At 40.6% G+C, this 26,688-nt stretch overlaps 1 protein-coding gene across 2 annotated transcripts in view; it reads right to left on the bottom strand.

Annotated features, from left to right (window-relative positions):
- dab1a (DAB adaptor protein 1a) overlaps positions 1-21,230 on the bottom strand; it is a 184,479-nt gene extending 163,249 nt beyond the window's left edge. For both annotated transcript variants that reach the window (XM_058638301.1, XM_058638300.1), the window contains exon 1: positions 20,898-21,230. The gene's annotated coding sequence lies outside the window, so the exon portion shown is untranslated. The remainder of the gene's footprint in view (positions 1-20,897) is intronic.
- Between the last annotated feature and the right edge of the window lie 5,458 nt (positions 21,231-26,688).

Genomic DNA, 26,688 nt, shown 5'->3' with positions numbered 1-26,688 from the left:
GACCCAATTAATAACAGCACACACAGACACACACGCATACACACATGCACACAGATGCACACAGATGCATGTTTAGCAGGCATGTAAGTGTTCAGAGCAGACCCTATTAATTCAGCTCATTTAGCCCCAGTCCAGCCATTAAATATAAGCCTGCCCCAAAGCTCACAGTGCAACACCATGGTGCTCAACCCCCACAGTTTTGTCTTATATTATATATATATTTATTTGTCTCTCTCTCTCTTTCTCTCTCTCCCACACACACACACACACACATCTATTTAGTTTGACAGTACTTAGTTACTGTACTGACAACACATGCCATGATTCTGCACTTCAGACCAAAGAGACGATATTGGTTTGGCATTGGGCAAAAATCAATCTGAATGTGGCCTAAACAAAAACATCTTAATCTAATGTCACCAAGTACTGTTTAATACCCATGCCAGACGGACAGGGCACTCTGACAGAATCACAGCCTACATTAGTCATTTAACAGGAAAATATTTATGAATAATAAACCATTCATTTTTCAAACCACTGGTTTGCTTGCAAGAAAAACCTCTGATTTCTACAATGACCAATTTACAGAAGAACTGACAGAGGGAGAGAGTGGGGGTGGATCGGGGTGGCAGGCGGCACCAGTAGACACAAATTAAGATTAGAGATTAGTGTTCATCCTCCTTTTCGGCTCTTTTATCAAGGCACCTCTGAGGTGTTTTTACAGTAGAGGCTGTTGGAAATAAGTCGATTTCACTGCTCAGGAGGGCCCACCACTAACACAGTAACTGTACCCACTGTGTCACACGAGCACAGACACAACATTAAAAACACAACTCAATCACAATGTAGTCAGATGAAGAATCTTAGAGGAAAACATCAACCAAATTAAATGTCACAAGAGGCCCAGACTAAATTTGATGATGTCAATTCACTTAGTGTGAACAGATTCAGGAGCATGTCGACCTCATCTATGGATTATCTGTGAACTTTGGTCTTATGCACAGGGAGCAGAATATTAGTATATGAGGTATAAAAGGGATAGAAGCTGAAACTAACAGATAACTAAGATAAGAACCACACACACACACACGTCACACATTTTACAAAGACTACAGGCTAAGGAAGGGAGAAGATAGAATAAACGTGGGGAGGCAGGTAAGAATTGACTGTGCTCACTGCTTATCTTCTTTTAGGCTTCAGTTAAAGCAGTAATATAATGAAATGTCTTGCAGCAGATGCTGCTTGTTGCCCAAAGAGAAACAGAGAGGATTGCAGAAAGACAAAGAGAAGACAAAGAAAAAAACAAAAAAATATTTGCAGAGTGAGATGTTTGTTCACTTGTGTTGTGTATTGGCAAAACTCTGGCAAAAAGACCCAATTCCCAATACAGTGTAACATATTGGGATACTATAAGCAGATAATCAAATGTCTGCTAACTAGTGGTCAGAGACCACTGTCAGTGTTGTGTTTCAGTTGCCCCAAGAAATGTGCAAAACCTAAATATTGCAATAAAAATATGGTAATGGAAACACCTACATTTAAAAAAACCTCTCTTGCTAAACATTTTTACGCATCTAAACGTCACTGGCGTCACCGGACATGAGGTAGGGGTGTCACATGACCAGTTCACTTCAGACAAGATGGCGCAGCATGTAGTTCACCCACTGCCTTCATCTTCTATTGATTTACAATTATAGCAACAGCAGCAGTGGCATTCAAGATCACTGTTCCAAAAAAGTGGAGTGTCGTGGAACAAGACTTTACAAGAAAAATTGGATGTCACAAGACTAGAATTACGGCTCATACACAAAACACCCTTCAATGGAAATACCTGCATGTAGCAATTGTACTTGAAACTTTAAAAATATCACTTTATTGCCAGCCAATATCACAATATTTCCATGTATCAATATTTTCTTACATCCCTCGTATTTACACCATGTGGGACAGTAGCTGTGTTTCCATCAGCCTGTTTTTTGGGGGCATTTTGGATTTGTGCTAAAAACAACCTGAATGTAAACACAGCAAATGAGTGGAAGAATTGCAGAAACGGCAGACAAAGAGGAGATATGTACAGTATGTGTTAGCTGAAGAGGAAAGAAGCAAATAAAACTACAATAAGAAACAAAATACTTTTTCACTTTTTAATGTTGCTCTTTATTCAGTCATAAAATGAAAAAAGTATTATTATCTTTTTTACACCATCTACTGCTTATCTCGCTCAACTAACCGCCAATATACACTTAGCACCAGTTGATGGAAACATAAATAAATATTGGAAAACTTGATTAAAAGTTGCAATTTATTTTAATGGAAACTTACTTCATGAGGGAGTATATGGACGAAAAGACAAGCAGAGGCAAAGAATGGCTGGAAAAAGAGACATTTACAGCAGACCAGTAGGACAGAACACTGTGAGGTACTTATGATAAAGTTATCCAGCAGGACTGAGCTGTTTAACAGCATGAAAGCTAAAGCTGTCTCTAATCTGAACTGAACAGCGGGCCTGACCTGAGGTCTGACAGTAGAAGGACACACTGGGAAAAGGATGTTCAAATTCACATGCTAAAAATGCACAACAAAAGAGCTGGAGAAGAGAAAAGATGAAAACTCGGATCAGGCTTCACACAGCATCAGGGCATCTGTAAATATTTATTTACCACCACCGGATATCTTACTGTATATATTTAGTGTGGTGCCCTGAATGCAGCTGCATTGTACACAAGTGGAACAGAACAGCCAGCGAGTTTCAGCACCATAGACAGCTCCCACCCTGTGAGTCCTGACAGCTCAGGCTGCAAAGATCCATCAATTACTACATTAATTACCAACTATTTTGATCAATTAATCAGTTTTGGTGGGGTTTTTTTTTTTTTCAAAATAATTAAAAGATTTTGGACGTGGACAAAGCAAGACATTTGAGAACATTAAGGTTCCAAGGTTTGGGCTGGGACGATAGCACTTTTTTCTTTTGTCCATTACCGATATCACAAACTTGAGTATCTTCCGATACCGACATTAGTCCGAAACAGTCATTTTAGACACATTTAGAACAACACATTTGTGCTGAGTCATTTCAAAGACATACAGTCATTTTCAAATGACATTTTTACAGTCTATGCATAGTGAAGCATGGGATATATAGGAATTTTGGAATGGATTTTGTGATTTTGATCAGACTGATACAGAGAGTAAGTGATACTGATTCCCATCCCTACATTTGGGAAATATTTCTGACGTCTTATGGACAAAACAACCAATCGATTTATCGAGAACATAATAAATAAATGAATCAATTATGCACCTCTTGTTATATTAATTGCTGGTTAAATGAAGTCAATGTACACTTTAGTAATTGACCGGTATCTACTATGTGAAAGTATCTAATAGTTTCCTTTTAATTATGTTATTTGTTGACCTGTTGTTTGTGTGTTTCTGTGTCTTATGTCCAAACACGTCAATGCAGTGTAAAATAAGAGCGGAGAAATTTACCTTTGGAGAGGCTGGGGCTATGGGAGTTGACAGCTTGACTGCTAAAATGATAAGTGTGTGTGTGTCTGTCTTCTGACTTTACCCAGTTTTGTTCAATCTTAAGGTTGGTTTTGTTTTGTTTTTTCTGCATATCTCAAAATACTTTCAAGCTATTTTGGGTTTACATCACAGCTACATGAAATGTCATGGACGTGTGTACAATGCTGCTGCATTCAGAGCAGCAGACTAAATGCAGTAGGATATGCGGTGGTGATGAATAGATATTTACAGGTGCCCTGATGCTGTGTGAAGCCTGATCAGAGTTATTATCTTTTCTGTCTTTCAGCTCTTTGTGTTGTGCATTTTTATAATGGGAATTTGAACAGCCTCTTCCTAGTGTGTCCTTCTACTCTCAGACCTCAGGTCAGGCCTGCTGTTCAGTGATTCTCGGACACTGTGCAGCATGGCTGTAGATCTAGTTTCGAACTCCATTATCTGCAGAGGTCAACGGAGCCATGCACATTCTCGTGGTTTTGGGAACTGTGTACGATATAAACAGATAATCATACTATCTCTTAAAAACCATAGACAACAGACTGCTTAATTATACCATACACAATTTAAAACCACAGTGGGATTCCACTTTGTCCTGTGCACAGTGCAAAGGTCCACAATAAAGTAAGTTAAGCATTATTTATTGCTGACTATAGCCTCAGCAAGACTGCACCCCTACGGAGTGCTGAAGCCTTGTGGTGTAAAAAAAATTCCTCTATCAATTAAACCTATTTAGTCTTTCTATTTACTATGCAAAAGTTCCTGTTTAACAAGTCCAATAGCAAAGGAATAAGTCGAGGCTATCAGAAAAACACACAGAGCAATGGCAGCTCACATCAAGGCTTAGGAAAATACCAAAGTAACACAGTAGCTGATAATGCAAACCCTCACTGGGGTCTTTAGTAATCAAACATAATTATCCTTGTCACAGTGTTCTCAAACATGCAGATAATCACATTGCCATGCACGTTCACGCACACACACACACACAGTACGGACACACTAATCCTGACACCCTACATGGGGATTTTTCTGTTGATTCTGTTGCACTCTTTTGTTAAAATGCAGGCCACTGATAGCTCATTGGTTTTAGAAAAAATGTCCCACATCTGAGAGACCATATACTTTACTACAATGAATAATGTCCAAGTCTCATTGTTTTGCCCTTTTACCCTTCATATATCTCCCACTTCCTACTCCACCAGGTCTCAGTATTTGTGTCCGTCCCCTCATGGACTCATCAAATTCCATCTCCATATTTAACTCTATTTCTCTCCTATCCTCTCCTACGGGCTGAGCTTTTCATCCACCTTTCCAACCCCCAACCCTTTTAGTCTCCCCTTGTCCCTCAATCTTCTCCATTTTCTATTTCCACCTAAATCATCTTGCCATTCACCTCCCCCTCCTCCCGCCCCCCTCCTCCTCCTCTTTCTCCATACATTTAGCAGCTCCCCCAGTGCGTAAGTCGGTCAGTCAGTCACTAGTGAGTGGAACAGTAAAGCACCTGCTCAAATGTCATCAGCATCAACTTGGGGTATGGGATTGGAGCTCTGAGATAAAGTTGACAGCACACTTCATTAGAGGAGGGGGGCGGTGAATTAGATTTCTTGATGTAATTTCATTTTTTCCCCCTCCCCCGGTTTCTACCCAGAAACCTATTGTAGATATTAACTAAAAAAGTGCCTGGGTGTCTCGCCTGGAGCACAGCCGCGATCCAGGTGACAATTTGACAGAATAGGCCTCAGGCTTGTTGTGCGGAGGGTTGCTGTAGCTCTGTGACTACACAGATGGGATCTATAATTGTGGTGAGCTAGCCAGTTAGTTCTCGCCTGAGTCTGTTAGGAGGCACATCAGACAATTCTGAAGACAAGGGTCTGCTCAAAGAGCCATTGTCTGATATTAGAGCTGGAGGTGACAGCGCTATTAAAATGTGTCTGAGCAACCTGAGTGTGTGTGTGTGTGTGTGAGTGCAATGGGTGGAGTGAGGTGTCTTTGGCATAATCCACTGTGTGACATAAACCTGAGTGCTCTCGCTTCCCCCTCCCCACACCTCTCCCTATCATTCTACCCTCCCTTCTTCTACCTCTCCAGAATAAATCTTTAATGGAGGTTTTATTGTCCCTGATCCACATTCAGCACCATGCATGTTTATGCATGCTCACCTCACACACACACACACACACACACACACACACACACACACACACACACACACACACACACACACACACACACACACACACACACACAGAGAGGTTTGCCCAGCTGTTCTTCTTAGGACAGCCCATTGACTTCCATTGTCTAGACAGCATGAACAAAGACTTATCCCTAGCTTTAATCATAACCTTACTACAATTACAAATCTTAGCCCTAAACCTAAGAAATAAGGTTCTGCCTCATTTTGCTCTGCGTGAGGACTACCGGTCCTGACAAGGTCAGTGATTATGCCAGATAAAGGTCATAGAGGTAGCAAATCAAGGGCGTAGGTTTGCGTATGGAGGTTGGTCATGTCCCCAACAATATATGGAGAAAGCCAGATAGTCCCTACCAATATTAGAGACAGGGCAATGTGCACGTGTGCACGAATGCTGTGAGAGGAGAGCGAGCATCAGTGAACACATCACAGCCGAGCAGGAAATATCGCTGCGAGTCACAGAGGAGACATCACCTGCGCTGAGTTTTTAGGGTCATACCTAAAGACAAATCTTTTTGCCTTCCCCTCTCTCTCTGGCCTGCACTACTTAATCGCACATGTCCCCACCAGTCTTGTAACAAATACACCTCACCTGTACTTGCCTCTGCATTGACTGTCCCAATATCACATTCCTGATATTTATACATCTGTCTCATTCTTCTTTTCCTCCTTTTTCCATCACATTCACAAATCAACTTAAGTTCCCGACAGAGGAGTTATATCTTTCACTACTTCACCCAATTCTTCTTCTTCTTTTTTTAAACTATGATTGCAAAACACAAACCAGCATTGTCCTCGCTGTCTTTCACTGACACACTGCTGTGAACTTCTTCTCTTCCCCAGAGGGAGTGAGCATTTCGAGATGCACCAATATGTGCTGAGAATGTAAATCCTGATTGGAGTCTTTATTCAGTTGACCAGGAGGAGGATGTTTGCATAAGCGACAACAAAGACAATGACAGGTGAGGCTGCAGCCATGATTGATGTGCATCCAAGTGAGGGGGTGAGTGTGCAGGACAGCGTGTGTGAGTATACAACAATATGCCTGTATTCAAGGCTCAAAGGTAAAATTGTGGCAATGCTTCTCCTCTCTTCAGAGTGGGAGCGCTGCAGAATTATGGTATCTCTGTCCTGCAGTTTACAAAAACACACACACACACACACACACATTACCCAGCAGACCTGCAAAGTCACAGCTGCACACATTCAAGCACACACAACACATAAACACACTTGCCATGACAGATATACACTCCACTTTAAATTCTTAAGTTACAGCCACTGGCCTTAGAGACCTTCCTTCACAAAATGCATTCATGTAGCATGTGTTCAGTTTGTGTGTGTGTGTGGAACAAGAAAACTATGAGTGTTGTACAGACATAGACACAGATGTACTGATGGAGGGAGGGAAGGAGCGACCTTGCCGCAGGGAAACCTTCACACCAAAGGCCTTCTGCAGGCTCTGTCTGCCCAGCATATATCAACACTCCAAGCCTAGACACATAATAGTAGTGCAAACATATATGAACAAGAATTTAAGATTCAAGAATCGGGTTCTCTCTCTCTTTCTCTCCATTAGTTGCAATTTGCAGTTTTACTAATATACTGTATGTCACTAATTCATGCATGCATGCCACATCACCAGTTTACCTCAGAGATGAAATGGGACACACCAAGTGGGAAATCCACCACCAGAAAATGCATGATGAGTTGGATTGATATCAGTGTTGACATGTGGAGGGAAAAGGCATAAGGCACAATGTAGTATTTTTTTTAATTTAATGTCTGTACCAGGGGTGTCAACTCAAAATGACCTGGGGGCCAATGAGCATCTAGTCCAGTCAAGCGATCGCTGGTCTAGAGAAACAAGTGGGGGAAAAAAGTGTTCAGCAGACTATATACACAATATCCCATCGTGATATCACAATAAAAATATTCATGATGATATTTCACATAATTTGAAAGTAAAAGTTTTCATATGGAATGATGTATACTTCACAATAAAAACACTCAACACGCTTATATAAATAAAGCTTATATGTAATGTAATTTTTTTATAAATGTAAATAAATGTGAGGTGATAGAATATAGACAGAATATAATAGTCTGTGTAAATCCTATCACCTCCGCCGCCGCCAGTTTGACACCTCTGCTCTATACAGTAAAAACACAGTATTTCCATCCACATTTCACCCCTCAAGATTTTATCTTCCCGTCTGTTGGAACACTGGTCAGAGCTCCAGGGCAGACTGTACTGTAGGTCGACAATTAATAACTGTGCTCACACATCATTCAATTTGTCTGCCCTTTACTGGCCCATAAAACAAAAAAGAAACACCAACAGTGACAACGTGAAATTGTGTACATCACAAGTTCACAGATCCCACAGTGACATTTTCAAAAATGTCTCGTCTTATCTAAACAAAAGTAAAAATAGATTCAGTTCATACAGTAGTAACGAGTCACATCTAAGTCTGGGATTATGTGGCTTCTATGATCCAAACATTAAATAATAATGATTATAATGATTATAATAATGATCACAGTTATTATAATAATATTTCTAAGTACAACATGTACACAATTCCATGCATTGCATACAAAGACACACACACAGACATATACTTGGCATATATACAGTCCCAGTAAACTATCCATTTTCACCCTAACTGGGTCAATCCACCATGGGGGGAGGGGAGGAGACGTTCATGTTGAAATGGAGGAAGCAAACACCAGAAGAAGAAGCATCAACAAAATCTACTACTGGTGAATCTGGGACAGCAACACAAAGGAAGCGGGGATAGGAGTAAGGAAGGGCAGGAGTAAGGAAGGTAACGAAATGATAATGGGTACGTGGGTGCCACGGGAATGTAGAAGGATAAAAAGTGAAAGGATAAAAGCACAAGCAGAGCAAATGATGAAAGGGCATGGGCCAGGAAGACAGAAGGATGAGAGAAGAGAAGGAAGAAAGAGGCTGTGGAGAGGACAGTGGTTTCATTAGTGAGATTGATTAGATGAATGGAGAAGCTAACAGCCTCTCTGCTCTTTAGCTAAATGCCATCTCTGGGCCTATCAACACCAGCTCCAACAACAACAACACATAAATTAGAGTGTGGGGAGAGAAAGAAATAGGGAGAGAAATAAACATAAAGGGAGCATAATCATCATCTTAGAAACACACACAGCTCGGTCTATCTGGGGAGGCCTAAGATCCCGAACAATAGAAAATGGCCGATCACCTAATTCTGTCACAGAAATGTACACAAACCTGCGGTGATACATTCTGTTTGTGTGTTTGAGTGTGTGTTTGTCAAGTGTGTGAAGAAAAAAAAGGCCCATAAAGGACTAAAATGTGGCCTTGATTTTATATTACAACTCCCTGACACATAAACGTCAACATGGACACACACACACACACACACACACTGTCACTGATGACATTCACCCATCCTGAGGGTTTCTTTCTAAAATGTTGCCTTTTACATGGAAACTTAACAAGTGTGAAATTAGAAAGGTTACCAAATAATTCACACACACACAAAATAACAAAGCGTGTGGCAGGGAGTCAAGCTCAGATGGGGGGAGAAGTCCTAATTGAAAAAGCTTCTTCCTTCGAGGAGTTTGCTGCCGAGGAGAGACAGCACAATAAGGTAATTAAAAGAAGGGCTGTGTGATATGCCAGTGTTTATCTCAAAACTGTCACAAGCTGACTGATAGGAATTTACATAAACAAATCATATTTTCTGCTCTATTAAGTGTTTGTGAAAGAGTATACTTGTGGGGAGTATGAGAAGAGGAGCCTTATACTGAAAACTACTATAACTGTGCATGACAGCCTATTTATTTTTTGATTCTATATATCGCCATAGTATTATTACTATTATTACAGTTTATTCATTTATCATACAGGTATTTATTGAAAGCAGGGTGACTGTGATTGTCCTCAGCATGAGCGTGCTTACATGTACTGTCACCTATATATATATGTATATATATATATATATATATATATATATATATATATATATACACATATGTGTGTATATATATATATACACACACGTATATATACATATACACATATGTGTGTATATGTAAGTAAGTAAGTGTAAGTGCAAATGAGCATTTTATGGGTTGTATTGACTATTTTAAGGTATAATAAATAATAAAAAAGGAATAGGTGAGGTACAGTCTGCCAATAATTATTTGCCTCATGATTGAAATCAAGTGATTTTATGATGTTTAGGTTACGAGGTAAGAGCTTTAACTTTAACTTTTTTAGCGGTCCCACACGTTACCATGTGCTAACTAGAACCCTAACTAACTAGAACCCTGCTTTACATATAAAACGTTGCAGTTTTGCTGCATTTATGACCATAGTTAGACTATTGAACACTGACTTGAATGATAGTGTGTCGCGTTGCCATGGCGTCTTCATGGACACTGACACAACAGTGAATGAAAAATAAGAGGAGGTTATGTTTGGGATCCAAATTGCTTTCAGGTGAACAGGTTTTTATGTTGACCAAATGAGCAGTGCTTGAGAAACTGCATGATTGATTGCAGAATAACATCAGCTGGGTGTAAGACATTAGATATAGAGTAACAGCTGTTTGGAGGCAGACAGTCGCCAGTAGACAGACTATCCCCAGCTATCTTCACCTTTCCTCTTCCCCCCCTCATCATCTTCACACAGGATGGAGCACAGTTTGCTCTATTAAAACTGTAATAACATGTAAATTAGATGCAAATCCCTCCCAGAGGAGTGGACTGCTGGAGGGAGGCTATCTGATGTCAGCGTTCAAGAGAGAACCATCGCCAGAGGAAGAAACTGAGCAGGAACAGCGTGTCTGAGTGTATGTGTGCAAAAGTGTGTGCATGTGTAAGAGAGAGAGAGAGAAAGAGAAAGAGAGAGACGAGCAGAGCTGTTGAAAAAGGTCTAAGGCATTGATTGCAGCAGTGGAAAAATGTTTTTGATTTATCTTGGACACAGGAGCAGAATGGGACCTTCAGTATCACCGCATGGCAGACAAATTCTGTCGAAGAAAAATAATACCCTCAATGTGTTCTCTGCACAGCTCTAGATAGGAAGCAGCGAAAAAGAGGGGGGTGAAAGATAGAAAGGAGCAGGAGAAATGTAAAAACAAGAAAATTGGGTGGAGTGGAGGGAGTCAAGAAGGGGCTGATGCAGCATGCCCACTGACAAGAGAAAAATACACCTTTCACAGAGAAATAAAGCTTCACCTCCCTCACTGCTGCACGCTCTCTGACATAGCAACTCATCTGGCCTTGCCTCAGCCTCAGCCTCAGCCTCAGCACAGAGAGAGACAGGGGAGGAAGAGGAAAAAATGTAAAGGAAATCAGAAATAGAAAAACAACTTTAATGGTCCTAGACGGGCAATGGTTTTATAACAACTGCACAAAAAATGTTTATGAAAGAGGAAGTGTTGAATGAAATAGTAAAAACTACTATAATACTCAGTAATTGAATAGGAAAATCTACAAATATACAAAAAGTAATGTGCAAGGTAACTTTAACATTAGCATAGAGCAGGTCCAGGGTAGTTTGAAAACGTAGCTTTTTCTCTGCACTTCCATACAGTACACACAAACTGTGGCTTAAGTTTCCGAAAACGTATACATTTTGGAAAACTTATGCCAGGATGAGGATTTTCACAGTGTATACAGATTATGTGAAGTCAGAGAAAACCGAGTTTTGCGCTTGTAACATTGTCTCCTCTGGTTAACGTCATTTTTGTTTACATAAGGGCCGTTGTGTGAGTGCTTTGAATTCCAAAGCACAATGTTGTATTCCAGTGGGATGTTTTTGAATAGCTCAGCTTCACTGTACATCCAAACAACAACAGCCAACAAGGCTTTACAGTGACGGTTTGGTTGCCACCTGTTGGTTTGGGATGCTTTTGACATCACTTCACAGTATGTGGACGAAGATGTTTTTGAGAATTTAGCATGTGTGGACAGGATTATTATACTTGCTTACATGTGGACTAGGACTAGGTAAAGTCAAAGTTGCATCAACCTGCTTTAATACAAGCTCTGTGTGAATTGAATTATTATTTTTTATTGTCCTATAAAACACACACACATTGTTCCACCAATCTCGGGATCAGACTACACGATATTTTGGTCTTTCACGATGGTCACCATGTCAGATTATCATCACAGTGGCACGGATTCTTGCTGTGTCTTGTTCGGGGGAATGGTAACACCACAAGTATGATCCCGACTAATCATCGTTCACAGCAGTTTTTTTTACTTTGTCGTTTATTTGTAACGTTCTTCGGTGTCTTCCTCTTTCCCATGTTTATGTCTGTGTGTTACGCCGTGTCAGACCCCTCTATCTTACTGGTCCATGTCCAGGAGCATGTTGAAGGAGATGTCAAACGAGGCAAGAAAATAGAAAAGATTATTTCTTGTCGGGGTGTCATGGTGCGTCCCAGATGCCAAATCTCTGTTTTTCAATGATATTACACTACACGTTCGTTCATCTGCCTGAATTTGTGTAGTCTAATCCCAGCATCATCCACCTCTCTGTCAGATGACTCACAATTTTTTTCCCCCCTGCGTCCTAGTTTAAACTCAGCTGTGGCTTAGAGATAAATATGCAAAGTTGGACGTGGACACATTTCTCTAACCCTTGCTCACTTTCTACAAACATTCATGTGATGGAGATAATCCCAAGTTATTTTTAGCCATGATCATCAGGATGGAGATTTCTAAAGCTTATGAATTATATTCCATACTGTAATGTTCACTGACCCACATGTGTAAGTGTTTCACACTGGTATTTTTGTGTCACACAAATGTCAGTCATCCATTAGCACCTAGTCAGTTTGACGATAAGGAAAATCACACTTGACCAGTGACATCCAATGTGTGATACTCTGGACAGCTTCAGAAAGTAGAAGGCCACTTCCTTTCATTTTTCCTTTACTTAAATCTGTTTGAATTACACTATCTAAACATGTCATACTTGTATTGCACAACATGCATACAGCACCATTTAATGGAGCCCCATATTCCATATTTTGTTGGTGAAGATCTCAATCTATTAGTTGTATTTCCTGCCAAAATAAAAATGAGTAAAGAATTATTAATTTACAAATCAATAATGGTCATGGTAATCATGATTTTCACATTGATGTCAGTAATTAATTTTACTAGAAAAGAGTTATTTAATTAATGACATCTGGTTGCAAACAAAAGGTTAACGATCATCATTTAAGACCCTACAGATACTTTGACCTTCATTTAATCAACAATAATCCAAATGTTAATTTGCACCGATTCACTGTCAAAGACACGGCTAAATGAAGGGAAAAAAAAATACAACCTTACCAACTTGTCTAGCACTTCATGGTGATAAGGCTTAAACCTGGGATTAATAATGTGCACACTGTAATTGCACTACAGTTGTGCATTTTAAGCGCTACATCTGTGTTCTGCTCCACAGACACATGTTGATATGCTCTGTTCACTGGAGCATGACTGAGGTTAAATGACTTTCTCAAGGGTACAGCATTGGTTTTTGAGGGTGAGGACACTGATAACTGTTGCCTTTGCCCCTTTTCCTACAGCAAATACACAAGATCCGAAGGAAATTCAATATCAATATACAGTATCTGTATTAGATCCAGAAAAATACATTTATTACAAAGCAGAGACAAACAAAAAAGCTGTCTTACTTGACTTGTAGTTAAGAGTCAGCTTGGTTTGTTCTTTACAAGTAGTTAAAATGGAAATTACTTCTATCTTTAGATCCCCAGCTGTTTCTCTCTTCTTATAACAACAGCACTTTAGTTAAAACAAAACTCTACATTAGGAGTTTATCCACTTTCACTTCCTCAACCCAAATATTACATTTACAAGGAATAAAGGAATATATTATTCCTTTTTATCCTTCTTTTACTTCCTCCGTAAACATTCAGCATTGTTGATACAAAGGAAAAGGTTTGTGTGTGTAATGTGATCCCCAGCTCCTCTAGTCTACATGCTGATGTCTCCCTGGGCAAAACCCCAAATCACCTGTCCAGCCACTGCGGATATAAGTGTTATCCTGGAGCCAGTCCCAAGTCTGGATAAATGAAGGGCCTTACTTCAGGAAGGGCATCAGGCATAAAATCTATGCCAAATCAACAATGCAGGTAGGAAAAAATCCAGTGTGGCGACCCACAGGAGCAGCTGACATGGGGAAAAAAGAAAGTTGGTTCAAACAGCCTAAGGCGGCCAGTCCCTAAGCAAACTGAAGTCACTTCAGTAGATCAATATGGTGACAGTAGTAGGAGTGTGGGGAGCCAGAGCCCTGCTAATGCTAAAACAACATTGGCAGTGATGCTAATTCAAGGACACATATTTGCAAACATGACCAGCGGCAAGAAGGAGACAATGATGGATGCAGAGAAAGTGAGCATTAAGATACTAATCAGTCTTGAGCCGAGCAATTTGTTTTGAACAAAACATGTTTTATTCTTCTTTGTTGTGTAGTGTTCATGGCTGTTGATTAGTTAATAGGATGAGTAACGTAATTGAGGTAATGATGACTATGATGCTGATTGCAATAATGAGTGCGGCATCAAAACAATGAGAATATGAAAGTCACTCTCATCAAGATAGGAAGTGGGTTAATATTTTGTGGCCATAAATTTTGGTTTGTAATCACTGTAGCATAGAGTGTTTGTTGTGTGCAGTGACAAAGTGTGTGAAGCACCATTGCTGCAGGAATTGTGGATAATTCTTTTGTCTGCTCTCAACTCATGTCAAAACTCTGGTTATTGTGGGATTTTTTACATTTTTAGATTTATTGTAAATAAAGTATAGATTCGCACAGAACTATTCGACCAATACTGTGATTGTTTTATTTTTAATGAAGTGATTTGACCAAGGCAGAGTGAGGGACCATGTGTGTGTGTCCTCACATCTAGTGGATGGAGCAGCTCATAAAACACTGCAGCACATTGCAATGCAGTAGAGAATTAATGAACGTTTGTGTGCATACTCCGCAGACTTGCAAGAGCAGTCACATACAGCGGGGCTCAGACTATTATTATTATTGTGTGAATATAACGTAGAATCCTTCTTAGGCCTTAACTCTGGTACTGCACTGTAAACTGGATTTATATTATTTTACACTGACAAGGTCCTACATTATGCGCTAGTGATATACAAAAACATAAACTGAGTCTCAAGTTCAAACACTAGCCTGAGCTACTAAAGACAATGTAATAATAATAAAACTCCCCTTTATTTCACTTTATTTAAATAATGCATCTGCTGTTGCCCTATGTCTCTCCCTCTTTTATTTCTACTTTTCTTTAACAAGCATAATGAAAAACCGTTTAGGGTGGATGAACTGCTCCTGGACCCTCTCTTGGCCATGGTCGAGCGAGCGATACTCGGACACCTGCTGCTCATTACCTACAAGAGGGAAAGGTGACCACTTCAATCAGGATATCAAGAGAGGAAATGAAATGGACAGAGAGGGGGGAGAAGGGGAGAGGACAGGAGATACACAATCTCTACAGAGTGTCTGTGGACGGGGTGAAGAGCAGAGGACAGGGTTGTGAGTTATTATTTGGCTTTGTGCCAAGACACAGTGTTGAAACCGCCACCTTTGCTCAGCTGAAAACTCCCCAGCAGAGTGTGTGTGTGTGTGTGTGTGTGTGTGTGTGTGTGTGTGTGTGTGTGTGTGTGTGTGTGTGTGTGTGTGTGTGTGCGTGCGTGCGTGCGTGCGTGCGTGCGTGTGTGTCCTCTCCACCTGACATCTCCTAACAGTAATAATGTATTCCCACCTATAAATATGTTATGGATCACAGAGTATATTATCGATCCACCAGCTCAGCCATATTGTTACCCACATCTTCTCCCTCCTTTGCGTTCTCTTTTCACACTGCTGCCTTCTTTTCTTTCCACTGCTGCACCACTGACAAGTAGGTATGGGTGATATGCTAAACATTGTACGTCATTACAGCCATCATTAACCACCAACAGATGAATGACAGTATACTGAGAGAAACTCAGGAGCTTGTTTAAGTCACAGTCAGTTGCCCTGCAGTCCACTGAATGAGGCGAGTATAACCCATAATGACTCTGAATTGCACTGATCAGCATATGCTGGTGCATGATACCCAGGCGAACACGTTTATTTCTTCTTCACCTGCTTTATTTTGGCTGAAATGCAAATTGTGGTGGTCTTTTCCGGCGCTAAGGAAAGACACACATTCATCATGTGGCTGTTAACAAAACCAGAAGCTTACTTTTTAAAAAGTAGTACAGTGCTCAATATTTTTACTTCATGTTACTTCATTTCATTAGTGACTTAAAATAAGTGGAGTGGAGTGGCTCAGTGGTTAAGACCCTACCTTGTGTACCAAAGACATCATGGTCGCAAGTTCGATTCCACCCCTGGCTAATTGTTCTTGATCGATTGTAAGTCGCTTTGGATAAAAGCGTCTGCTAAATGACATGTAATGTAATGTAATGTAATAATCAACCCATCACTGCGTTTGAATGAGAGAGCGAAGTAAAAAACTAAATAGTAACAACTGTAACATTGACACTGAGCTCTGTCATGTTGTTTTTCTTCTTCCTATGATTTGATTTGCTTCCGGCACATTTGTAACATCATATTTCATGCATGTGTGTGACATAGGCGTGAAAATGAAAACACCACAGAGCAGACCAACCACTGGCAAGGAGAATTGTGTTGTGCCCTTTCATGGTCGAGCATGTCAGTCGCGTCGTGACACTAGTTATCCTGTTTTTGCCTTTGTTGACCGGAAAAAAAAAACCTGATCAAATCCAGTTGGAGCAAGAAATCTGCTGGTCCATTAAACAGTCAGGCCTGAAGTGTGGATATCGCCTCTCCTTAAAGAAGATACGTCTTCATCGACACAACCAGCACAGCCGTACTCCATCACCATAATTGATGTTTAAGTTTCTGCTGCATTGCATTTCACTGACAACAACCTCTTGGATCAGTCTGGAAAAAAAAACAGTGACTATGCACTTTGTTGCTGAACCCACATTATTTCTAAACTTTTCTAGGAGGGAGGCCAAACCAATCTGTTGCAAAGACAGACCTGTTTGCTGTATGTTGTGTTTTAGCTCAAGAACACCTCGGGCATTTGATGAAGTAAACATTGGCACAAAAAGGTTAAAAAAAAGCCTATGGAATACCATCAATTGTCTTTGAATTAAGAAAAAGGAAAATAAATCACTGAGCAGAAAGAGCATGGATGCAGGCCAAGCTGCGCTCACAGCACAGCACATTCTGCTGGACAACTTGGTAATTACTTCAAAGTACGACACACTTCTAGACTGTATATTTTTTACTGGCTTTTAAGGTTATCCGAATAGTCAATAAACTGTTTTAATAATCAATGACTTGACATGTATCACAATGGTTGTTCGTTTTAGCCTTACTGATTATGATTAGCAGCATAAATAAGTCAACATACTACTTTTGACATACAGGTGTAAGGATACTGAACGGACAGCTTTAATACGTCTCTGATATCTGTAAACTACCAAACCCCACCCACACTGCAAACTACAAGCAGTCTGCGCTCATAACCAAGCTATGCAACAGCATTAACATCATCTCACACACATGCAAACAAGTAGAGCTCATGACATTCATAGGAGGAAATGAAATAGAGTGAGGCCCTGTCCTGAGCAGTGGCATGCGAGACAGTGATTGTGTTGAGTAAATGTGATTACCTGCAGTCACTCTCTGGAGGCAAATGCCACTGAGTTATTACACTCTTATTATTCCCAAACTAATATCATGCCCTGCCAATCACATACAATACATTCCTTAACCACATGCTGACAAGTGTAGAGGGACAGAGAGAGAGAGAGAGAGAGGGACAGACAAAGGATTTAGAGAGACACACCTATCTAAACACATGCACAAACACATACTCATCCAGCCAGGCTGCAAGCCAGCAGACATTTACACACTCTTCATAGGAGGGCCCTAGTGTGAGGAGAATTGTCCTCTTCATATGAAGTGGAAAGGAAGCCCATGGCCAAATTAGATTGTGCTTTTTCCTGACGGAGTTAAGCAGCAATCTGCAGCGTTGTGCCGTGATTCGCCGTGACCTTGGCCTATCACAGTGCAGTGTCTGGGAGTGCTCAGAGAGCCTCTTAATCAAACCTAGAGGATATGGGGTCTATGATGACATTACTCAGCCTTTATCGCTCTACACACGTCCCTCTGTATCTCTGTGTGTCTGTCTCCCCATCTGCCCTCTCTCCGCTTCCCTCCGTTTCCTCACGGCTCAAGGGTGAGGATGTGGCTCTGTAACTGAAATGGATGCTTACTTAACCTGACCTCTGAATGTAATCTATGTTCATTGATCCAATACTGTACCCATAGCTTGCACTCACAATGCTGACCAAATACACAAGGCCCTTCTGTGTCAAATGTGACCCATTTTCAATCATTATGTTCTACGCAACAGGTGCATCAACAGGTCAGTTTCTGCCTCACCGATTGCATTCAAAAATCCATCCTAATACTGCACACACATGTTAGATTATCCCCTAAACAATACACATGCTCATTCCACAGCTCCTGTAGCCCCATTGTGAATGATGAGATTGCACCAAGATGGAGATAAATGAGCCTTCATTACAGCCATGATATCACCAAGCAGTACCATAGAGAGAGAGATGAGAAGATGATGCTCTCCTTGTTTCATTCCTTCCTTCCCTCATTTAACATGTCCAAGGGCTCTTAACATATAAAGGACACAAAAGGACAATGTACACACTGTGGACGTACAATAAATATGTGCATTTATATAGCCTGTATTTACACAAACACACACACACGCATTATGTGAGAGAAATATGTGCATTTATATTGGTCCTTCACCTACACTGAGGCCTATACAAAACTCTATCAAAAAAAGGCTATAAAGCAAACCCCTACCTAGATAATGGAATATTCTGCCAGGATATATCAAGGAAAAGCTCTTACTGCACACTTATCCTAAACACATGCACATGCACACATAACTTTCTCTAACTCGCACGCATGCAGCATGCCAAATTAATGCAATAAAAACATCCTTCTATGCACATCTGAACTATCTAATGTTTGAAAGAGATTTGTGAAATCACAGATATAAAAAGCCTGTCTCATTGTTGGCAGCCAGTCTACGGTGAATGTAATTGGATTTTCCCCCTCTTGGTTTAACAGATGATGTTTTGATGCAGTGAAGGTGGAAGAGTTATGAGCGATGCACCGCATCTGTGTACACACATTCAGACGCACTTGTGCAGAGAAATTGCAGTCCAACGCTGTAATATTACAACTACCAGCGCTATACAGAAGCCCTTTGTTATTTTAAAAAGTAATATTGCCACTCACATAGAGTCTCTATCAGAGACAATATTAACAGTCAATATTCTGCTCTGTAGCAGTACAGACGTTGGACCAACATTTAAGCAACGTCAAAACTACCAATATTCAGCCAAGTGTGTGTGCAGCGTGTGTATGTAGGTATGCATAATGCATATGTCTGTGTCTGCTGCCGAGTCATGTAAAGTCCATGGATTAGCCTGAGTCAAGTTGAATTCTCAGTAGGTCAATGTCTAGTTGTTACATCAGAAATGCAAGAGCCAGACTGATATAGAAAAAAAAAAGACCATCCTCGAGGCATGTAAATGAAACCCTGCCCTCTCTCTCTGTCTCTCTCTCACACACACACACACGCAGCATAAGGACTCTGCATTGGCTTACAAAGCCTAAACAAAGCATTATCCAAAACATTAACCATAACCAGTTAATGTCTAAGCCTAACCTGATCCTAACTATAATTCAAATCCTAGCCCTAAACTTCCTCAGAAATGAAGTTCTGTCTCATTAGGACCAGGTTTTGGTCTCCATGAGGACTGCTGGTCCTAACAAGGCCAGTGTTTATGCCAGAAAATGTCCAGTCGAGGCAACAATTACAAGTACACACACACACACACATTTTTCTATCACTCTGACTGTCGCACAATGACTTGCAGGTTGTGTTTTCGACATTTTAATTGCTCTTTTCCTGTCTTTTCATCCTCCCACGACCCCCTTCTCTCTACTTAGCTGTCAGTGGCATCCACACTCCAGGACTGAGGCTAATTAACTTCAGTTTATTAATCAGTAAATATCTAAAATGACTGATTCAACCTCAAGGACAATGAGCAGAACTGTATGTGGTCCTGGGCTGACATCCAAAACATCAACCAGGTGGTAAGGACAGATTTATCTTCCTGCTTTTTTTATGCTATTGAGCAGAGCAGACACGACAACAGTTCCATGAGTATGGTTTAGCTGTACTCCAGCACCAACTGAAGATAGAAAGATTGAGCGTCTTGCTCGAAGGCACTCCAGCAGGACACATGCTGAAAAAAGCCATGTTCTAAGTCTAAATAACAGGAAAAGATGTATCTACTGTATATTTCATATTGTGCAACTGTATGCTGTAACTTGCACCTAAACTGAAGGCCAGCTGCCTGTAACATAAATGATCCTTTTACAATGAGGACACAAGGTCAACAGTGCCAATAAAATAGTACAATAGAGGTACCATAGAAAAACCACTTTCACACACACACACACATACCCAGAGAGCTGAGAAACATGCTTCTCTTTTCTATCCTGAGCAGTCTGGAAGCTCAACGAGGCACAACGCTGCCCAGCACACAGTGGTTTATACTGTCCAGCACAGACGTTTTCTCACAAGCCAAGTCAAACCCAGTGAGATAAAACACACACACAAACATGTCTGTTATCCTCGATGAACAGTCACAGCATAAATTGCCTTCTCTCTGCTGCTTAATCCATCTATAGAGGTCTTCGTCTCTATTTTTATATCAGCATCTCTATCTCTGGCATTTGGGATCCATCAACATGTCACAGAAGAATATATTGTATATCTCTTCATATGTATCTACCTTTACAATTTCTCTCCTTAAGCTCTGTACGTCTCTCTGAAACAAGTGCACTGAATTTCAGTATGAAATGATATGTTGAAAGACACCTCCCTCTAACATTATTTAAAATTTCACATATAAAAGGATCCATCCCACTGTTTCACGCACAGTCACCAAACACGGATTCAAACTCACAGCAGACTTACTCATCCCTTTAAGTGCTGACACACACCTGATGGATCTTGCACACGTCCCCGGTTCCTCCTCCTCCTCTGCTTTGCCACCACGCCTCGAAGGTCACTACTGGTCTGCTATCACTCTTCCTTCTCTTGTCTTCCTCTTTTCCTCTGTCCCTCTCTTTCTCTCTCTGATTTGCCAGAAAGACAGAGAGTATCCTTCCAAGGGCAACAAAATCCTCAGCTGCAAACAGAGACACTTGAAGACAGCAGAGCCCAACTGCAGCTGAATCACACTGGAGCTGCTGGCTGACAGCTGTGGAAGAGGTGAAGGAAGGCTACAACATGGCTAGGCTACAGCAGCCTAGAGACATACACACAGCTCAGAGAGTCGCTAGCTCAAAGCTCACCGCAGCAGAGCTCCGAGTCAGCAACCTAGCCCCCCCTCCCCGTCCGCCTCCCTTGCTCTAGCTCTGCCTCACACTCACTCACTCACTTACTCACAGTTACCACATTGCATCTAATAGCAGAATCCTCTCTTAAGTCAAGTATATAAGACTCCCTGCCTGAGTGATTTACCTTCAAAAAAGACAAATCATGTTTGCACTAAAGTGCAGACTGCATCCATCTGACTGAATCTCGTCACTCTTGGCAAGGCGATTGTGTTTGTGCACACAGAATAAAAAATGATCCCTTGAGGATAAAGTTAAAAATGCTCCACATACAAGTACAGTCCTTGTGGAATGAAAATCGGATCATACTGGCTTACTGTATTAACTTTGGTTTTATTGTCCTGGTCCATCCCCATCCAGATGTATCAACATCTGTCCTGAGTGTTCCGAACACAGGTGGACAGCCCTAAGCAGAAGTCCGAATGCACCCAATCTGCCCTGCACTTGCTTTTAAAAAGAACAATCTAAACATAAAGGTATACGTTGAATATTTGAAGCCAGTGCCGCAGTATTGAAGATGATAAAACTTGACACAATCAACAAGAAATATGAAATTTGGATGGACTGACCCTTGAAACCCAAATATGCACAATATAAATGCAGACCTGGCACCAGACGAGACACAAATACCAGAGAAGTGGGTCTAGGGATGAATCTTAATCCACATAACACCTTCATAACTACCATTTATCATTTAATGTATTCATCTTCTCAGAGCCTAATGCCCTGACAAAGAGCAGCTTATTCAGCCCTCCCTAACACACAGTTTAGCCCCAGACAGACACCCACACAAGAGGGAAAGACGAGATGAGCACATAAACAGCGGGAGGGGAAGTCAAGTGGAGTGTCACCCATTGGGAGCAAAGAGGGTGAAAAGGGAAAAAGAAGAGACAGCAGTTACTGTATCAGACAGGCTTGGGTAGAAGAGGTGTTGGTAAATTATTATCCCAGGGAGCCACATGTTCACAACGCTCTTACGTCGACTCCCAACACTTGCTGTGGCTGCAGCCACAGTTAAAGTGAGCAGGGAGAAGGAAATGACAAACTCATAAAGAGTCTGTCACAGAGCTGGGCCAGCGTGTAGAACGAACAGCTAAAAGGATACGAAAGAAAGCCTTGGCTCAGTCTTCTCTGAAATTTCCTCCAGCCCTCGACACCTTTCCTGCCTTCCTCTCCATCCTTCAACGTGACTGTTTTCATCCCCGGCTCTCCTCTCTCATCTGAACAAGGACATTCAGTGAATCACCACTAAAAAAAAAAAAAAAAAATGTCATCTCCATCTCCACTTATGGCTGTTGCTATGGCCACAGCAAGCAATAAACCTGACTGTGCTGCTTCTCCCTGCACTAAATGAGTGCATGTATAGGATGTGCTTATGCTCTTATGTCTTCACAATGTCAAATACATAAGGAAAGCACATCTTCACACTTCTCAAGATCTAAATACTGAGATTCATGTGCTAGATAAAACATCATGACATCATGTCATATAATAGAGCTGAATACCATTTTTGTTCCCACTGTGGTGATGAAGTTATGAAAAGCCACTTAAGCACTCTATTGACAGATGTCTAGTGTGGCCACAGGGGCAGATTGATAAGCAAGTGTGTTAATTGTGTGTCAACTGGCAGAGAAGAGATATATGACACTGAAGCACTGACTGACAGAGAAACATTTATGTGTGGATGTCTGTGCACACTCCCTGCTACAGTCACCTACTCATTAAAAGCATCAGAGCATGTCATTAACGTACACAGATACTCACTAAAGCGCATCATTAAATAGATTTAAGTTTCTGAGTCTCTGAATAATGACAACAAGTGCACTGTGCAGTCAACTTCCAAACAAATGGCTCTCATCAGTACATTTCTAATTAGTGCAGAGGAGAGGAAAAACACTGGTATTAACCAGGGCTTACTCCATCAATGTGTTTAAGTGTATGGATGTTTGTGTGTATTCATTCTCAAGTAATTATATTTCCAGGCCGTGCAGAGCAGGGAGAAGCAAGTCTGTGTGTGTGTATATTCCATTTGGCTTATCAGAGCTGTCCAATCCTGAGGTAGATCAGATTGAACTGTAAAAGCTCATTAATTACGGATGGTTGCTGAGTGACAGAGAAAAGAAGGGTAGGGAAAGTGTTAGGGTAAGATCAGGGGATGAATGGGTGAGGAAGTGGATGCGGTGCAGTCGTGGAATGCCGAATTTGTGAAGTAATTGAAAATAAAATCTCCCTTTGGTTCGTATTTGAGACGTATGCAGTCAGCAAGATGAGCTTTTGAGATCAAAGGGTAACTGTTACTGCTCGCACAGTCGTTCAGACACAAAAGAGGCTCATACAGCAGAAAATCAAAACAACACGCAGCACAATTTGGAAGGCATTTTTTAAGCCTCACACAGCCACAATAAAATCTGCTATTTTTTCATTTAATGTGAAAAAAACAAAAAAACAATAGTTCTATTTGTACTTTTAGTGTAATGTTAGTGAAGGAGTCATTTTAATTAAATTTTAGTCAAAAAGGAAACATTTTAGTCTGGAAAGAAGCAACAACAATAGCAAACCCAATCCAATCCAATTTAAGTCAGTTATTATAAAATTAACCAGGAAAAAAAAAACTTGAAAAATATGTGGTGCAAATAGAAAATAAAAAAGACAAACCAAGCAAGACACTGCTGGCTTTAAGTTAGGGCATTGTCTATCACAATCAAGTGTTGCAGCATTAGCCATTCACTGCATCAGTGGTGGCAGCATCTGCCACTGCAGAGTGTGTGTGTGAGTACATTCTGTGGATAAAAGCTGTACTTTTTACAGAGCGCCGGCAGAACACAGTCCAACTGTGAACTGTTTGAGCTGTACTTCAGAATGACAAGGCAAAGCTTTCCTCAGCACAGAGAATGAAGTTTAGTGGCATACATGCATGTGGCCTGAGGCAGTAGTATGGCTACATTTGACTCCTTCAGGACCAAAGCATTTAGCTACACATTCAACTGTGTGTGGCATCGTGGAGGTTGTGAGTGCCATCTGGACTGTCATGTTGAAGAAGACCATGCCAGTTACCAAAAGCTGGACTGCAGGGAAAATGATGCAAACTTCCAGGAGTGATGTCAGTTTCCAAAATGTATCTGTGCAAGTGCTGGCAAGCATGTTGTGCTCCAGGCTAGAGGTGGGCAAGACATATCATCTACGATAATATTGTGACTTTTGTTTTAAATATGTGCAATTGGTATTGTCAAGTCCTTTACAAAAACTGATGAAACACGCACTGAAACGCCACATATTCCCTTGCTACAGATTCTGGAATCCACTAATCAGCTTTTCATAGGATGTTAAAATTTTTAGACATTGTATATTCTACAACATTAGAGATCATTCTTTGTGTGGTGAATAAAACTCTTCCCGTTTGCGTTCAAATATTCTTTAAATTAAGAGAAGGAAATTATAATTTACGAGGATTATTTATGTTTGAAACTATCAAAGCGAGAACAAATATGAAATGTAAATGTGTGTCAGTTTTGGGGGTAAAGTTATGGAACAAGCTCAATGATGAAATGAAATTGTGTAAAACTCTTTTGGGGTTCAAAAGAATAATTACAGCTTACAATGCAAAGTAAAGTCTAGTATTATAATTGTATAAAGTGCATTATTTTATGTATTTTCTCTACATTTCTGATTTTCTTGGGTTTTTTCCTAGTGTTGTACAGGATACGTAAAAATAAGCCATGTGCTTCAGCCTATTCCTTTTTTGGTTATTGGCATAATTGTGTTAAATGATTTCACTTTATGTTTACTTATTTTATGAATGTAACCGAAATAAAGATATTCATTCTTTCATTCATTCATTCAAATTCACTGCTACCTCTAGTTATGGGGAAATTGATGCTACCTCCTTAGAGCAGTGGATGACAAAACAGTGACAGTGGGAACCTGCAAACATTTGCATTTGGGGAAAATATGCTGCACAGATAACCTCACACTCAAACCCAGGAAGAAAGCATCGGGCCCAACTACCCCATGAGCAGTTAGATGTACTCTGCCAAAGTCAGTCTCTCCTCCATTTTAACATGTCCTGTATTTCCAAAGGTAATTGCATAAAGTGATTTGACTGGCTGGTGCCTGCACTGCTGCTTGAAAAATGTATGGTTTTAGAACCCTTAATGCAAACAAAGCAACAGTAAGTATTTAGGAAGTTACCAAAGTAATGAAGCTCTTGCTTAAGTTCAAGGAAGGAATACAACTCCTGTTACATTCTTTAATCATAGTCTCATATTCCCTGCTTTTATCTCCTCTCAAGCAAGCGCTCTGTCACTTCACAGGGTGTCAATGTCTCAATCAGCTCTTCATCAGCTGGTCTTGTTTGTCCAAATAGCAGTGCAATTTGCCTATTTCATGAGCCGCTCATCTGTTGCCGTTAAAATATGTTGTCTTTTTCTGCCATAATTATCTCGTTTAGATCCATTATTCTTCATCCTTTATCATCACTACCAATGTATGGACTTCACCTTGGTTTTTCCTAATATTTGCTCAGAAGCAGATGCTCTTGTCTTGAATATCCCCATTGTGTCCAAGTACCAGTTATTCTTTAAAGGCTATCATCATATTGTACAATCAGCACACTGACCTGTTCAATACGTTACATTCCTAAAAAGATATTAAAATAACAGCGGGACATCTCATTTCTGTCTCAGACCTCTCCTCTGCTACTATGTTAGCTACCGTTCTTCAGTCCAGCTTACAGATCAGACTCAGAGCTATCCATGGCTCAGGGTAACACTGTGAGCACGAGCAGTTATCCTCACCCCAGCTAACACACTCACACACACAAATGCAGGTACAACAAAACATGCACATGGAGTCACATATCCTTTTTCCATTAGCTAGTGACAGACTTTCAGATGAATAAAACATTGTAGATGATCATGCTGCAGCCCTGAAAACCGAGCACACATGCATGCAAACACACACGCTGCACAATCACATTTATGGCAGGGCATGCAAAACCAATTCTCATTCGTCACACCCACCTCCAGGTCAGAAATAATCATAAAAAGTAATTGGTACACTCCTTTGAATATATTAATGTTTGATTTAGTCTCTCATGAACTCCCACATATTTGCTCTCTGGTGACCAATGGAGTGGTAGTACAGCAGTGTGTTAACTGCGATTTCTCTATTCTCCTAAGAGGTTTCCAAATTATTTCCCTATAGCTAAATATTATACAAACATTATGAAGTACTGTGCGTCATGTTTCCCAAACTTCTGCGTTTAAGTCAGTTTTAAAAGACTTTTGACTTTATGACAAAGTTTAGGGTATCTGTGATGTCTGTTTGAGACATCAACTGTTTGAGCTTCAGAATGACAAGGTAAAGCTTTCCTCAGCACAAAATGAAATTTAGGGGC

This window comes from Solea solea, chromosome 9 (assembly GCF_958295425.1).
Source record: "Solea solea chromosome 9, fSolSol10.1, whole genome shotgun sequence".
Lineage (NCBI taxonomy): Eukaryota > Metazoa > Chordata > Actinopteri > Pleuronectiformes > Soleidae > Solea > Solea solea.
This window is presented reverse-complemented; position numbering and strand designations above follow the sequence as displayed.